At 55.0% G+C, this 17,115-nt stretch overlaps 1 long non-coding RNA gene across 1 annotated transcript; it reads right to left on the bottom strand.

The window, feature by feature from the left end:
- Positions 1–8,370: 8,370 nt before the first annotated feature.
- Positions 8,371–15,379, bottom strand: LOC144614319 (uncharacterized). Its single transcript, XR_013552032.2, has 2 exons — positions 11,781–15,379; positions 8,371–8,897 (listed from the first exon to the last, which is right to left on the bottom strand). It is a non-coding gene; the product is annotated as an uncharacterized LOC144614319 (long non-coding RNA).
- Between the last annotated feature and the right edge of the window lie 1,736 nt (positions 15,380–17,115).

The raw sequence follows: 17,115 nt of genomic DNA, 5'->3' as shown, positions 1-17,115 counted from the left end.
GCGACGGGAGTAAGTGCCCGATCGCTGACCACGGAGCCGCACAGCTTGTGCTTCTTCCACCGCAAAGGATCTCCTTCGGGACGGCTACCTCGGCGACAAAGCACTTCCGGCCGACTGTGTCTTCCCGACTGGGGCCCTGGGAAGGGTGTGGGGGGTCCGGCTCAGCGAGGGCTGAGCCTGGGTCCCTGCCCCCGCGCCTTGATTTCACAGCCCCCCGCCTCACCCTACCCCTGGTTCGGCCTCTCCAGGGCTGTGGCCCGCTCCGAGAGCAGAGCGCCGAGGAAATCGATCCTAGGATTTCCTGAGTCCTAGTGCTTATCCCGACTATTATGACTGTGATTAAAGACGATCCTGCCCCGGAGGCTCAGCGCCAGTCTCCCCTGAGCATCACTCCCAGCACCAAATATCCGTGATGATTCTTGTGGAACCGAATGAAGCCTTCTCTTCCCTTCACCGCCCCCTACAGCTCCTGGCCTGCCTCACATTTATCGTTTATTCATTCAACAAACGCTAGCGACTACGCACCGAGCACCAGGCACTGTACTAGATTATAGAACACTGAGCCAAACAGACGAACATCTCTGCCCTCATGGGGCTTGAAACCTCATGTGGGAGCAGACAATAAACACAACATGTTAAGTAAATTATGCATTAGGAGGTATTAGGAGGTGACCTGTGCCAAAGAGATAAACGAGCAAAGAAGGGAGATGCCGGGGAAGGGGATTTCAATTTGTACTTTTATGTTTTTAATTTTTTAATGTTTATTTTTGAGAGAGGGAGAGCGCATCAGCAGGGGAGGGGCAGAGACAGAGAGAGAGAGAGACAGAGACAGAGAGACAGAGAATCCAAAGCAAGATCCAGGCTCTGAGCCGTCAGCACAGACGCAGACGCAGAGCCGGACGCAGGGCTTGAACTCACAAACCATGAGATCGTGACCTGAGCAGAAGTCAGACGCTTAACTGACTGAACCACCCAGGCGCCCCAAGGGATTTCAATCTTTAAAAAAAAATTTTTTTTTTTAACATTTATTTTTGAGACAGAGAGAGACAGAGCATGAACGGGGGAGGGGCAGAGAGAGAGGGAGACACAGGATCGGAAGCAGGCTCCAGGCTCTGAGCCATCAGCCCAGAGCCCGATGCGGGGCTCGAACTCACGGACCGCGAGATCGTGACCTGAGCTGAAGTCGGACGCTTAGCCGACTGAGCCACCCAGGTGCCCCGGGATTCCAATCTTTAAAAGAGTGGTCTGTGAGGGACTCACTGACAAGTAGTATTTGAGTGGGGAGCTGGAGGAAAGGAGAAAGCAGTTCATCCAGGTATCTAGGAAAGAATGTTCCAGGCTGAGGGAGTAGCCCCTGCCAAGGCCCTGAGGTAGGAGGGAGTGTGGCGTGTTAGCGCAACAGCTAGGAGAACAGCTGGCTGGAGCGGGGACAAGGAGGGGACTAATGGAATGGAGACGTTGGGGGTCATTGTGGGCTCACGGGCTTTCACAAGAGTGAAAGGTAGAGCCTTTGGAGGGACGTTGGTAAAGTGTCACCCTCACTGTGGTCTTGAGAATAGACCGCAGGGGGCAGGGTGGAAGTGGAAACCAGTCACCAGGTGACAGATGATCCAGTTTGGACCGGCCTGGCATGGAGGAGGGGTGGGGGGCAAAGGTTCTAGATGAGAGGGGTGAGCAGAGGTCCTAGGTGTACCCGGACGCAGGAGCGCCTGGGTTTGCTGGTGGGACCGGAAGGACGCCTGCAGAAGGCAAGCAATCCGGGGGCTTGCAAGGGCTGGCAAGGCCGTGGAGCGGTGGGGTGGGAGGGCAGGATCCCAGATCGGGGTGTGTTCAGTTTGAGATGTCACAGAGACACCCCCACGGAGGTGTCGGGTGGGCGTCTGGAGACACCGGGCTGGCGTTCTAGAGAGAGGTCCAGACCAGAGATCCCATCTCCGTGAGGAGATGACTTACAACGCCTGCAGGCTGAGTGAGCACGGCAAGGGGGTGAGTGCACCTGGGGCAGAGAACAGGTCCCAGCACGGAGCCGTGGGCCACCGACCAGAGGAGATCAAGAGGAACCGGCAACAGCCGGCGAGGCAGACGGGTGAGGAGAGCCAGGGAAGGAAGTGCTTCGAGAAAGAGGGAGAGACCAGCTGCTCCCCGCTACTGGAAGATTGGGGGGGGGAGGGCGACTGTCCAGCAGGGTCCGCGGTGAGGTGGCCCCGGCCCTTCCGTGGTCTGGAGAGAAAGGGCTGGATGGCTTTTGCAAGGGGGTGGTTGTAGAGCGGGGCAGAGCAGGGTGGGGGGCAGCCGCTGCAGGGGTGTGGGTGGGAAGAGCAGAGCTGCTGGCTGGGGGCAGCCGCAGGAAAGCTCGCTCTTGGCTGCCGGTGCTTCTTGGCAGAGTCAGTTTCACGTCTCCGGATGCCTGGGGAGAACTCCGGGCTACTTGAGTCAGTCTCTGGGGACTTGCCCCCATTCTTTCGGTTTTAAGTGTCACCAGGTGATTCCCTCGTGTAGCCAAGAGGAAGAACCACCGAGGGAGGGAAAGACACACTGAGCAGCAGGGGAAGACGGGGAACGATGGCTCCTGGCTCCGGGAGAGTGGAGGGGCAGTTTCCAGCGACAAGAAATGTCATCTGTGGGCGTCGCCGCTGGAAGGGCCCGTGGGGGAGGGGGCCTGGCGGAAGTTCCCGTCTGACTGTCCCTTTGTCAGAGGAATGGGAAGAAAGGTTACCCACTGGAGGGGACAGTCTGAAATGGTCCTGGAGGGGAGCGGGAAGGGGAAGGAGCCTGGGGGGGGGGGGGTCTCCTGTGGTCCCAGGCAGTACAGCGTCCCCACCCCAGGCTTGAGGCCAGCAACTCAGAGTGAGACCAGGAGGCCTGGCCACCTGCAGCCCCACGGCCCTGGGCCTCTGCCTTGGGGCCCACAGACCTGCTCAAAGTGCTTGCTGTTCCTTCCGTCCGGTTGAACTCCGCCCTCCGCTGCTGCTTGCTCTTGACCGAGCTCTTCAGTGCCCCAGCACCTTCGCCTGTGACGCAGTGGCGGTGCCCTCCGCCGAAGAGCGTGGGAAAGGCCACAGGTGGGCTGAGAGCACCAGGACAACAGCTGTCCCACCGTGGGCACGTAGTGAACGTCAGCTCCTGTTATAATTCCCGATTAGTCGGGGACTGGCTGTGCCCACCGAAAGAGCCCCTCTCTCATCTTCCGCGCCCCTCCTCGCTTCCTCACATACTCTAGGGAACATGGCACATACCGGCCACGTGGAAATTACGTGGCCCATACACGCCTTTGGCCGGACAATTAACTACTTCCTGAGCGTTGGTCTGGTATAAACTACAAGATCATCGACACGAAGAAGGAGGCAAAAACCAGACGCAGACATCGGCCTGTTTCACCAGTACCTTCCCCTCTCCGGTCCCACCCCCCCCCGCCACCCCACAATGTACACACTCTGATTCCGAGCTTCACTGCAGAGTTATAAATAAAATGGGCCATTTGTGCTTCCTCTGCTTAGCAGAAAAACATCTGAGATCACGGACAGTAAGAGGCACAACAGAACAGAGTCACTAAAATAAGAATAAGAAACGTGACCGGACGACCAAGCTGGGGGGCTCTACCAGAGACCCCGGCACCATGGAGAGCCGTGCACTCCCAACTCTGCACTTCCTGAGGTTGGGGGAGTGTACCCACCTTCCCGAAGACGGCATTGCTAACTTTGCAGGCATATATTTGTCTAGATGAACCGTGGGGTGTTTTCCTCCGTGTTTTCGGAAAATGGCATGCCCGTTGGCTCTTCAAGACCCAACTTCCTCTGGGCTGGGTGGGAGGCGGTCACTGGTGAGAGCCGAGAGCCTGGGTGGTTTTGCTCCCTGCAGAAGGCCCAGTGATGGTGAAAAGGGTGGGGTGGGGGGCTTCCTGTCCCTGGGCTAGTTAGCAGTGGCGTCATGGGACGGGGGCATCCAGCCACCCTCATAGCGACAAGGCGGGAAGACTGGGTTTCAGGGCCCCTGCCAGCAAAACTCCAGGATTGTCTGAGGTGGACAACTGTCCTTCGTGACGAGCCCCAGAGACCCCTTTCCCGGGTGACGAGACGACAGGATGGTACAGGGAGGGGCCGGCTTGGCACCATTCAGTCGGGGCTGTGATGTCACTGCAGATTCTGTAATCAGAAGGATCACGGGGGGGCCGAGCCCCACGTCCTCTGCTCTGCTCCTGCTGACTTTGCTTCCTGCCCGTGGGTCTCTGAGATGCCCATCCCAGCAGGCACAGCAAAGGATGATGTCCTCGTGAAGGAACTTGGGTCCTTCAGTTGCACAGGCTTCTCTGACACCCGGGACGCACGGTGATGATGAGCACATTCGTATTTCGAGAGGGCTTCATGGGCTGCGAACTGCTGTTACGGGAGCCACCGAGAACACAGCTGGGCTCGCGCCCAAAGCCACTCTGCCAGATGACAAGGACGTGTCTTGAGATGGTGCTAATTCTCGGGCCTTGATTGCAGACAAACCGCTTTCCGCCTTGATTAAAATGGGAGCTTATGGGTGCTAAATGTGGCTGTCGCTACAGACAAATTGACTTTGATTTACATTTGGAATGGGTCGTCTTGTCCCCTTGCTGTGCACTAACTCACGTGGCAAGATCTGGAATTTATTTTTTTTTTTTTTCCTTCCGAGAGCTATTCAAGCACCCGGGGACTCTGAGGCTTGGGTGGGTTCAAATATGGGAGCCCTGCCCAAATCCCCAACAGACGGTACGGCTGGTCCAAGCACAGGGCGTCAGAGTCTCAGAGACCGATCCGAACACAGGAGCCGTCCATCGAGAGTCAGAAGACGGGCATGGCTGGGTCCCAGAGCGCTGCACCCATGTGGTCTGGTCACCTCTCCCGCAGGCCCTCCAGACCTCAGGTAGAGCCTTGCCCTGTGTAGACGCTGAGATGTGAGGTCAGACACTACTTGGTTCTAAAAACAAAAGGGTCGGTCTTCAAAAATACGGTAGAGATAGCCTTCGAGCTATAGGAAGCAGAAGCTGCCCGAGATCCTTTTAGGGAGCAAGGTGAGAAATAAAAATAGATCAAGCAGGGCATTTTATAAATAAGCACTCAGGGGTTCGGTGCCACCCGCAGACGTGTTAGGAACGCAGAGGGACAGAGGGTGAGGTGAGCAAGTCCCTGGGTGCTCCCGAGGGAAGATTTAGGTGCCCTGACGGGGACAAGGGGAGCTGTGAGTGAGTGGAGGAGAGAAGGAGGGGCGCTCCAGGCAGGAGAGAAGCCAGGACAAAAGTACGGAGGGCAGCAGAGAAAGGTGCGTGTGTGTGTGTGTGTGTGTGTGTGTGTGTCCACGTGCCTGTGTGTTAGTTTCTTCCGCGGCTGTAACAAAGAGTCACAGACGGGGTGGCTCGTAACAGAAGCTTACTCTCTTGCAGTTCTGAATGCTACAAGTGCGAGATCGGGGTGTCACCGGGGCCATCAGCAGAGCGCAAGAGGCTCTGGGGGGCGGGGGGCGGGTGTGCTCTGCGCCTCCGGCTCAGATTCTGGTGCTGCTGGATGTCCTTGGAGTTCCTTGGCTTCTAGATGCATCCTTCCAACCCGACTCCACCCTGACGCGGCCTTCTGCTTGAGCGCACGTCTTCATGGTGTTTTCCTCTCTATGCGTCTGTCTCTGTGCCCCCTCTCTTCTCATAAGGACCCAGTCATCTAGATTAGGGGTCCCCTTCATGACCTCACCTTAAGGAACCAAAGACCCTATTTCCAGAGAAGGTCACATTCACAGGTGCCAGGCATGTGGCTTCAGCATCTCTCTCTGGGGGACACAACTCAACCCACATGGCATGCTTATGGGCCCCAGAGGCAGGCCTGCCCACCTCTTGGGGGAAATTCTGCTGGGTAGAACTGGGGCATGGGGCCGGGGGAGAGCTCAGGCAGGTGGGGCTGGAAGTCTGGGAGGGGGCTGATGTCACGGCAGCCATCCGGGTGGCCGCGTGGGGCTCCTCCCTGGGAATCCACGGCAGTGTTGGTGACGTCACCGATGGGAGGAGAGGTACCACGGAGGTCATGACCAGCCAGGGGAGAACCCCAATGCGAGCAAGGCCATGCCAACTACGGCAGAGAACTATGCTCCTTTTGAGAAACATGTTGCTGGGAGAGGGGACACTTGACCTTGGAGCACGGACCGTCCACGCACTTGGAGCTGCCTCCTTGCGATCTAGGTCCTGTGGGACCCACCAAGTCACGAAGTTGAACACACCAGCAGCGGTCCATTACGAGAGAGAGGTGGTGCATTTGGACAGAGGCTGAGCAAACCGTAAGACTCCACCAGCGCCCCTTCCCCAGCTGACTCCTATGGCCACGTGGGTAGTGGAGCGTCCTGTCTGACCCGTGTGAGGGGCAGATAGAAAAATCCAAGCTGCCTCGACAGATGGCCATCTGAGTAATCTGAACGTGTTTAGCTGTCGCGTGACCGTCATGACCCAGGACAGCCCTGAATGTCCCAGGAGACAGCTCTTCCCAGTGGGCAGGGCTGTGACCAGTACAGCTGTTCATCCACGCGTGTGGCCGGAGAAGGAGACCGAGGTGAGGATACGCACAGGTGCCTGGACAGCGGCCAGTGGTCCGGCGGGCCGGTTAGAGGTCTGCAGGGTCAGGGACAGAAAGGTCTGGGTAGAGGCGTGTGGAAGGACGTACGGGAATGGTGTACGCGAGGTGTAAAGGTGTCGGAATCACACGTTATGGCCCCACCAGAGGCCACCCACCGCGCAAAAGGCGCTGAACGGCCAAGCGCGCAAAATGACTCGCTGGTCGATGGCAGCTAGCCTTTGTCACCAGGCACCTTGGGACTGGCAAGATGGGTACAGGAGTGGCAGAGAAGGAGGCTGTGTGTGGGTCTGACAGGACGGACTGCCATTTATCGAGGACGATCTAGCCACTGCCACCTCTGAATTTCCAACCAGTCAGCAGCTGAGAACAAGGCTGACCCCAATATGGCGCTCTTCCTGGAGGAGACCATCTGCTCGGTGGCAAGGCGGCCATATTAAGCCCCTTACACCTCGAAAGGGCCAGTGGTTCATCCTCACGCGGACAGATACCTATTCTGGGCGTGGCTTTGTCTTTCCTGCCCACAGAACCTCAGCCATCAGCACCGTCTGGGGGCTTATGGGACACCTGGCCAGGCATGGATTCCACATGACATAGCAGCCATCAGAGGGCTCACTTTACAGCTAAGCAGGTGCAGGGGTGCGGCCATGACTGTAGGACGCACTACTGTATCCAGAAGCAGCCAGCCCCACAGAGAGCTGGAGTAGCAGACTGAAGGTGTCCCTGGAGCTCGGAGGGGACAGCACACGGGGCTGGGAAGGAGCACCCCACACGTGCAGTGTTTGCATTATTCGGAGGCCTCTTGGTGGCACTGTGTCTCCCAGAGTTAGAACACGTGGGCACACGGGCCACGGCGTGGAAGCCCAAGTAGCCTCCTTACCATCGCTCCGTGACCCGTGCTTCCTGTCCCCGTGACTCTGGCCTCTGTAGAGCTAAAAGTCTGGGTCCCAAAAGGGGACACCCTCTTGCCAGGGGACACAGGCAGGGTCCCATTCAACTACAAGCTACAGCTCTCACCAGGACGCTTTTGGCTCGTGTCCGGGGCCCAGTGGGTGAAGAAGGAAGTCACCCTCTTGGTGGGTAAGTTAACCTTGACCAGCAGTGGGAGGTAAGATGCTTTCAAACAATGGGTGGGGGGGAGGCCATTTAGACTGGATCCTGTGGGGGAGGGGGCGGGATGGGCACCCATGTGGCCCCAAGACCAGAGGCAGCGGTGGTGGCTCACGGTTAATCCCATCCTTCTTCTCCCAAGTCTCCCCAAAGGTGAGAGGAGAGGCCCCAGAAACCACAGGGGCGCCGCTCCCTACACGCGCACAGAAACGTGCTTCTGTGTGTCACAAGGAGGGATGCGGTGGTCACGGAGATGGCACCCGACTGTCCTTCCCAAGGACAGCCTTGACTGACAGCCCCAGAGCCTCCTACTAGGCTTCCCCAGTGCCCCTGCACCGAGGCCACGCCCCTGCAGCCATCCCCAGGCAACGACAGAACACGTGGGGTCCTCTAGCGGACTGTCCCCGCCTTTCCTCTGACGGGCGACTTGTGTGTGCCAAGGCCGCATGGTCTGGGTGTGAACTGTGCTGATCCGAGGCTCTTCCTACCCACCCCCTTCCGCTCTCCTTCCCCAGGTGTCCGACCTGGGCTGTGGTCCGAGGCTCTCCCCACCCACTCCTGCTCGCTCCCGCCCGATCCTGCACAGACGTTGCCCCCCCGTTCAACGTCTTCCATGTCTAGTTCTGTCTTGGCATCCACTTCCCCAAGGATCCGAACTGACACAGATATGCCAGCAAATGGGAGCCTCTGAAGTTACTGGTTCTTTGTTTAAAAAGGGAGAGAGAGATGCACTGGGCAATCCCTGGGGCGCGAGCAATTCAGCCTGAAACTGACCCCAGTTTTCATTAACCAGGGTCAATCAGAGCCACACCGACTGGCGGGTGAGATGTGGACAGAGGCTGATGTGGGAATTTCACCCTGCCGTCGGCAAACGTTTTCACGGGATCTTTTATGTGCCTCTTCGGTGCGGACGGTTTTGCTCGGTACTTGCACAAATATTCCGTGGTGACATCGGTAACTCTGCTCTTCACAGCTCGCAAGGGGCCCTCAACTTTCAAAAACGTTTCAAAGGAGTTCCAAAATATCTCGAGCGATAGGAACATCGTGAGAACAGATGCAGATCTTCCCGACGGGCTATTCCAACGCTGTTTTTTTGCGGGCTTGCTCTCCGTGAAAGCTGAACAGAGGAAGAATATGAGGCAGGGCATTTTGTGATCTCTGGTCACCCGAAGAGTAGCCACTTTGTGTATCTGGACTTAAAAACACACAGAGATGCTAGGATTAAAAAAAAAAAAAATTGAGGAAAAATAAACCAAAAGGAAAGTGGCCTCTTTTCCATCAGATCTTGGTAATTCTCTGAATCAGAAATCTGACCATTTCTATCAAGCCAACAACCTTTCCTTCACTGAACGAGCAGCCCACCTCCTAGCCTGGGGGTATCTGGTTACAGCGCCATGGGAGTGTGACCAGGAATAAAAAGGACTGAATTACGCCTGTCAAAGTAAATGACCCACGTGCGCTTGATGATGCTGGGTCCGGGCTTCTGTAATCACTGTTTTTTTCTTGCTCAGGTAACTTGAAAAATTACCAATGGACCTTGATAATCCCAGTCATTAGTAAGCTTAAGCAGGCTTTCTTCAATTACAAAGGGCAAAGTTCTTTTCCTATGGGAGAAGATTTATGCACTCCAATCCCATCAGAGACACTCATCCGAATCCCCAGAGTGACAAGAATATCCGATGCCTCTGCTTGAGTTGAGCCTCTGAAAATGGCCCTCGCACCCCACAAACACCGTGTGGAGTCAGGAGGATGCCCACCCACATGGAGGATGGGTCTTACCTCATCGGAACCTCCCATTCCCACAGATATTCAGAACGGGCTTGGAAATAAATGCCATGGTCCTGTAGGTCCTCTGGGAGGCTGCTGGTCATGAGGGCCAGGGCTACCTGACCACAGCAAAGAGGTTGGCCAAGGGGCAAGGGGGTTCAGGCTGTAACAGCTAGATAACAGGCACTTTTATCAGCTACAAACTCTGCTTACACAGCCTTCCTTTCTTTCTTTGCTTCTCTCCTCCCTTCCTGCCTTTGTCTTTTCCTCCCCACCCTGGTCTGGAAAGAATAACAAGATTAGGTTAATTAAAAGAGAGAAGTTTATTAGTTAACACCTTGTCTTACAAGAGACAGAAATCCAACTCTATCTTAAGCAAAGACGGGAATGTTGTTGGCTCAGTGGGAGAGGGAGAGGAAGAAATGGTCTTGGAGTGATGGGGACTAAGGGTTCCATGTCCTCCCTTCCCTAATTCTCCTTGAGAGCTGTACTCAGTCCCTCAGGCTACTGTCCCCTGAGTGGGCGCATCTCCAGGTGGAAGCCTTTTAGCACTGGGGTGGGGAGGGAGAGGGCTTGGTCAGCTCCAGTTAGAATCCCGGGGAAGGGCTCTGATTGGCTCCCCAGGACCAACGCCCCAAGGGAGGCTGGTTGTGATTGGCTGAGCTGGTGGGCAGGGACCAGTACACTGCCTCGGAAGGGCAGCCCCCGCCAACAGGGGAGCCAAGTTCCCCCAAAGAGGAAGATATAGCAAAGAATGAACACCACACATGTGGGTGGGTGACGCCTTTGATGCTCTGTGCTCTGGCCACCCGTGAAAGACACGAGGGTCAGTTCTGGTACCCACAAGGAACAAACAAACCAAGAGAATTTGGGAGAAAGACCACTGTTCCTGGTTTTAAGACCAAACAGGAATTTCTCTCTGGGGATCCTAACACGTGTCTTTTTTATGTTTCAGACTATCAACTCCCCACGTTGGCTAGCCACACTCAGTCCCGGCCTTAGTAGTATAGAACCCTCTCTGACAGGGGTTCAGCACAGCTCCAGTTGGAACAGTTCTCGATAGAAGCAGCTTTCTCTGCGGGGTCTCGGGCCCTCCTTCTTGGAACGCTACCGCAAAGAACTCTATGGCTCCTCTCCCTCTGGGGTCCCGGTCCAAAGCCCACCACGCTTTCTAAAATCCCACACAATCCAACTTCTGCCTTAATAAAAATACCTCTTTCCACTTGGGCCTTACGTAGTTTCCCGTTTCCAAGCCTCTGACTCATTCCCCTGTTGTCCAATAATGTAAAAGTTGCTCCGGAAAGACATAGAAAGTCAAAAACCCTAAACTCACATTTGCATCCCATACAGCATAACCTCTCTTCAGGGAAGCTTGGGTGCGGATGTCACGTTGGTAAGATAGAAAGGGGACGTGTGTTGGCATCCCCTCCCCCACATTCCCCGTCACTGGGACTCAGACAGGCTTTCAGCCCACAGGTCGCCTCAGCGGCCAGCTCCGTGGGAAGTGGCCACGCTCTGCTTCCTGGTGATTCCGGGGCACGGGCTGTCCCCGGAGGGGGTCCTCCACGGCCACACACACGTTCTGGTGCGTGTCAGGCAGGCACGATGCCTGTATCTTCGTTGGCCCGAAAGAGCCAAATGTACAGCTTGTTGTGTCTCTGGTTCCCAAAATACTTTCCAGGAGAAGGATCAGAGGAAGGGCCAGACCCGCAGGTTTCAAGCTTTACAGGTGCACATGGCCTACCCCAAACTGCCCAGGCAGAGCCCGGGGGAAGAAGCCCAGTGCCTGAGGGCCACAGGCAGGTGCTTATACACCTCCCCACCCCCCAGGCACTCTTACCCCGCGTTGACCAAGTGGTTATGCAACGTGCACCACCCGGGAGTGGCAAGGGCAGGTCTGAGTCCAGAGCCCATGCCCTGCCTACCGCACTTCTCTGTACATGGCAGAAAACCTCAGCAGCCATAAAAATAAATCAATAAAACAAGCCACAGGAAAGGGGGAACATCCTGTATGGAAAAAAAAAAAAAAAAAGCAAGATAAAGGAAGGCAAGAGACAAACAGAGTGGGAAGAAATACTTCCAACCCCCCGCCCCGACGAGGGGCTAATTTTGTCAGTACACAAAGAGCCCCTGTCCGCAGATAAAAGAAAGCCTACGGCCGGGAGAGAAAGGGCCGAACGCACAGACAGATGGTTCACCGGAAGGTAACTGACAGGAAATACCAATGCGCGAAAGGTGTTCTTCGCAGGTGACAACGAAGCGCTGAACGTACGAGGCGCTGCTTTCACCTAACAGATTAGCAAACATCAAGAGGCTGGAAAAGCTACTCACTCTGTCGGTGAGCCCAACGGGACGGGCTCTCGGTTGGCGGGAGTCCCCGCCATCCATCTAGGGACGGACTGCCGGCCTACCGCGGGGACGGTGCACGCGGGCTCGGCTCCAGCAACGGTGCATCTGAGCGTGTGTCCCTCGCGACACCGCAGTGTGTGACATGACGTGCGCACGGGCCTTGCAGCCCCGGAGGCAGCCTGCATTTCCGTCATTAGCGGGATGTCCCCTGCGGCCCCTCTGTCCTCAACGCCCCCGACTCCTCCTACATCCGGGGCGCCACCACTCCCTGTTCCTGAAGAAACCAGACCCGCCACCCGCCCCCAGCTCCCTGCGCCTCTCTCCGTGCACCCCGCTCCCCGTCCCACAAGGGACCGTCCCCCAGCCCATGTAGGCTGAGCGCTCAGCTGGCACACCTTGCCCCTCTTCCCTGCTTCAGCGATCCGCTCCCACCGTTTTCCTTCTCTCTTCCGCACCAGGGATTAAGCACTCCATCTTGCTGGAACATCCTGCTCCTTAAACACCCGCCTCTCCTGCGCTGCCAGCACGGAGCCTGCTTGGGATCCTCTCTCCCTCTCTCTGCCCCTCCCCCCTCTCAATAAACAAACATTTAAAAAAAATCCAACCTGTCCTGACCCACATTGCTCTCCCCACCACCCATCTCTGCTCCCTGTTCAGTGTGCAGCTCCTGGATGTAGCTGTGCAGCATGAGCCACGGCCACGACCCTGTCTCCCATGAGCCCTCCCCAGGAGGCCGCTGCTATGGGCTGCGGTGACCCGAACCCCATGGTCACCTCCCAGGCCTGTCGCTTACAGTGCACCTTCCTTGACGCCCTTCTGTCTCCTGGCCGCCAGATCCTCTTTTTCTCGGTTCTTTTCATCATTCACGGAGGCTCAGGTCCCCAACTTCTAACTGGCAGAGGGTCATGGGGGGGCGACCCGGACCTCTTTACTGTCTCCACTCATGCCCGGATCTCTTCCAATGCCAGCCTGAAATGCCCGATGGGAGGATGTCTCCGGCCAGATGTCTCCCCGTGGCTCTGGTATTTTCCCTCCAGTGTCCCACAGGCACCTCGGACTTACTGCAGCCGAAAGGAGACTCCCTGTCCCCCCAGCCTCTCCCCTGCTAGGAAATAGGATCATTCCACTTGCTTGGGCCCAAACCGTCACAGCCATATGTCACCCGTTTCTTTCTCTCAGACTCTATGCCCCATCTCTCAGCAAATTCTAGGGATTCTGTCTTCAAAATACAGAATCGGAAGCTGCTACTTCTCACTACCCCGCCTCCCCCGTTGTGGTCTGAGCCACGGTGTCTCTTGCTTAGATGAGTGACAGCTGGTTCCTTCACTTTACCCTCTAAGCACTTCACAGAGCCACCAGGCCAGTCCTTCAGGATGGGAGCCAGACCACGCCATTCTGGTTGACCTCCAACAGCGTCCCATGTCACTCAGATGAAGCCCCACCTGTCCCCCCCCTCCCCCCGCAACCCCCAGCCACTGCCCTCCTGACCTGTCCTGGGATCCTCCCCCACGGCTGCCCGCCTGGTTCCCTCACCCGTGTCCCTCAGATTTCCGCTCAGATGTCCACTGGGCCCTGGGGCCATGGTCTGGCCAGTGGCGCTGGAGCCACAGAGGAAAGAAACGCTCCCTAAAGCAAAACAAGGCAAAAAGAACCCTGGCCTCCCTCGTGCTCCCACATTCCAGTCTCCCCCACTGCCTCCCAGTGGCCAAACCTGGCCAGACCGGGAGTGGGATCAGTTGGCGAAGGATCTGGGGACCACAGCTCCGGGCAACACAGAGCCGGGCGGGACAGAGAACGGATCCCAGGGCAGAGGCAAATGATCACACAAAAGCACACCCCCTGCAAGAGAACACCTCTCCCCACAAGCTGAAAAACCAGTCTCTTATGAGGGCGTGGTCAGAATGACAGAATTCTCTAGCTGTCTCCCTTCTCGAACGAATGAATGAATTGCATCAGTTTCTTAAGGCTGCAAAGATAAAGAAAAGATTTGGAAGCAACGATCCAACCAAGACTCTTGAAGCTCCAGCCGTCCTCGCATCGTAGCCGGAGGACCGTGGACAGCGTGCCGGGCTCGGTGCTGACCGAGTGAGCACGGCGTCTCCGCGTGTGCTCTGTATCAGTGCGGAGCCCCCCACGCAGCCCTGCACTTCACGTTGTCCCCAGAAACCCTGCATCGTCGTCCACGAGCTTCTGGGAACTCCCTTGCATCCCGTGTGAGCAAGCTGCAAGGACAGCAAAATGTTCTCCCAGGCTGCCCAAAGAACAATGGACTTTGTAATCGTGCCTTACCTTTTTCCACCTAGAGGGTAAAACGCTACAGTGAGTAGGGACAGAAAACAAAACGAAACAAGGTAAGGCCTTTTGCGCAATGGTGCGTTGGGAGTACGTGTCGCAACGATTCAAAATGACCTTTCGCAGGTCCACGGCATGGAGGTTTACTTGGGAAGTTTCTCTCTCCGCGTCCTCTCCCCAGACCTCATGCAGCTCTTCGGAGTTATCATTAGGAACGTCTCATAAAATATCTTTTTGGCCCCCAGGGCACAGAAGGGTGGTCCAAAACCACTAGGTCCTTGACAGCCTCCCGGCACATCCAGAGCCCTTGAAACGAGCATAAAGTGCTAAGGCACAAAGACGGGGATAGGCCCTGGAAAGTGTGCGCACTTTAATTCCAGGTGTGCTCGGGCCCTCTGGGAGGGACACAGCTTTCTCTGAGAGTCAGGCTGGAAATCGTACACCCGCATTAAGGGTTGGATGTCAGGAGGCCAAGGTCGGCACACACCTGAAAACCCAGGACACGAGCTCTACTCTTGAACACTCCCAATCCCAAGGGACTGCCAATATATTTTTTTTCCTGGAGCCTTGTTCATAACAGGCATTCTAGAGGCCGGGTCTGGACCTCAGCCGCAAGTCCCACGGACCAGTGTTTCACACTGGGTGCTGCTAAGCACCCCCTCGTGCAAGTTAATGTTCCCGTTTGTACTGCCATGTATGAACTTTGGGGCCGGTGTAATTACCGAAGTCATGTTGTTTGCTCGGGGAAATTACTATACTGAATTTGCATTATTTAATCATGCCCCAGATAGGTGAGCGAGAGGTCACAAATCGGCCACGAGCCATATTCAGATAACGGTGGTAGTCTGCGTTTCCCTGGGTTAATCCGCATGCCTCTAGCGTGTTCGAAGCTCAGAACTGCAGCCCAGGGAGCCCAAACCCATTCCCTGGATGGGAGGAAACGCTGGATCACCAGGACAAAAGTCACACGGCCATGCCGTAAGGCAGTGATGAAAGCAGCCACTGGCAGAACCAAAGACTTGATTCCCAACTAATGCTGTTTACGTGACTACTACCCTTAGTCAAGGAAGGGAACATAATTGCTGGGATTACCTATTCTTTTATGTAGCCAACAGACGCCTCTCGGCGGCCCAGCGCTGCGGGCCACACGCACCCTGCTTGCTGAATCTGTCATTCTTTAGAACTGCTGAGTGTGCGTTTAGGCACAGAGCCGGTCAAGACACCAAGCTATTCTCTAGGGAAAAAAAAGGGAACGGCAAGCCTGTTCTTTGGGAGAATATTGCCACAGAGTTTACCTGTATCTTCATCCAAAGTACTTCTCGGGTTGCGTGAGCAGGACGACCTACGGTTGACCGGCATTACGGATGGAGAGCCATCCGAAACAAAGATAAAGGGGGTGGCTTGGGTGGGGGTGGCACGCTTTTTTGTCTCTTTCCAGAGGGCACTGCAAATTAAAATCAATGGACAGAAGTGAAATGGATATCAAAGCCCGCTCCGACAGCTGGTCTCAGTTTCCCTCCTCCGTAAGATGTCTCTGAGGGTTCTCCTAGGGGATTTTCATAGAAAAAAAAAATGGTGGTGGGAAATGGGGTTAATAACATCTCCTCCCGTAGATGTACTAAAACGTATAAGACGCCCCAGCACGGGCACATAGTAGCTTCAGCACCTCTCATTATTATCAGCCTGGACAGATGATGCCCCCAATGGAAACGTCTCCAATAAGCTCCTGTTCTCTGAGAAGCACTGTCCTGAACCATCTGCGGGGAAGGACCAGAGGTCTTTTTGTTTACTTGTTTTTAATTTTTAAAAATTATTTTGCTAAGCTTATTTATTTTAAGAGAGAGAAAGTGCAAGCGAGGGAGGGGTAGAGAGAGAGAGAGAGAGAGAGAGAGAGAGAGAGAGAGAGAGACTCCCAAGCAGGCTCCACACTGTGTGCTTGGAGACCAGTGCGGAGCTCGAACCCTGTAACCGCGAGATCATTACCGGAGCCCAAGCCGGATGCTCAACCGACTGAGCCACCCAGGCGCCCCCCCGTCTTTAATTTTCAATTCACCGGGCAATGATACTTCCGAAAAGTTAAATAAAAAAGCGATGACCGAGGCAATAAAATCAACAAAGACGTACAAAATATACAATCAAGACAAAATACAAGAGTCCGTTAAAGGGGCCTTAGCAATCTTCCAAAGATTCTCTCGCAGATGGGGAAGTGACGTGCTCACGGTGACAATAGACCAGCGGCAGTGCTGGGACAGGACTCGAGTCGTGCCCCTGGAGCCCGCAAGGTGGGTCCCCCCGCACCCCTCAGTCCTGGTTGGCCTCCGTTTCTCACCCTTCCATCCATCAGAAGGTCAGGGCCACACCAGGGGGAGGCGAATGCAGTCTCTGCCCCGGGTTAAAATTCAAGGGAGTGCCAAAAAACTCAGTCATCACCATAAGTAATATTTCAATGAGGTTATTTTTTTATAGGCAAGGTGATGCTGCGGTAACAACTAATTATCAAAATCTCAGTGGCCTGACCCACATCGATCGAGTCCGACGCAAGCTGTCCTCCCCTTTCTTACTGTGCACCATCCAGAACACATGGTCTCTAAGATCAGAGCAGCAGAGGAAAAGAAAGCTGAGGGAGAATACCAGCTCCTCACCGCTTGACCCGGAAATAATTCCCACTAAATCTACTCCCATTTCATTGGCCAGAATTCATTACATCCTATCCTAACTGCCAGAGCACTGGAAAAGGTAGAGAATCACACAGATATTCGGTGACCCAAGAGCCTCTGCTTTACTCTTGGTGTAAGGGAATATATGTGTATATATATTACATATACTATATGTAGTATGTTATAAACTTATTGTGTATGAACTTAGGTATGTAAACTTTATATTTTATATACGAACTTTATATAGATTACATATAAACCTAATATGTAAGATTATTATACGTACAGACTTGTTATATATATATGATATATTTATACATTTATTTATATATATAAACTTACATGTAGGTACACTTCATACCAAAAAA

The sequence above is a fragment of the Panthera onca genome, chromosome A2 (genome assembly GCF_046562875.1).
Source record: "Panthera onca isolate mPanOnc1 chromosome A2, mPanOnc1 haplotype 2, whole genome shotgun sequence".
Classification (NCBI taxonomy): Eukaryota; Metazoa; Chordata; class Mammalia; order Carnivora; family Felidae; genus Panthera; species Panthera onca.
The sequence above is the reverse complement of the archived record's forward strand: the minus strand, read 5'-3'. Positions and strand labels throughout refer to the sequence as shown.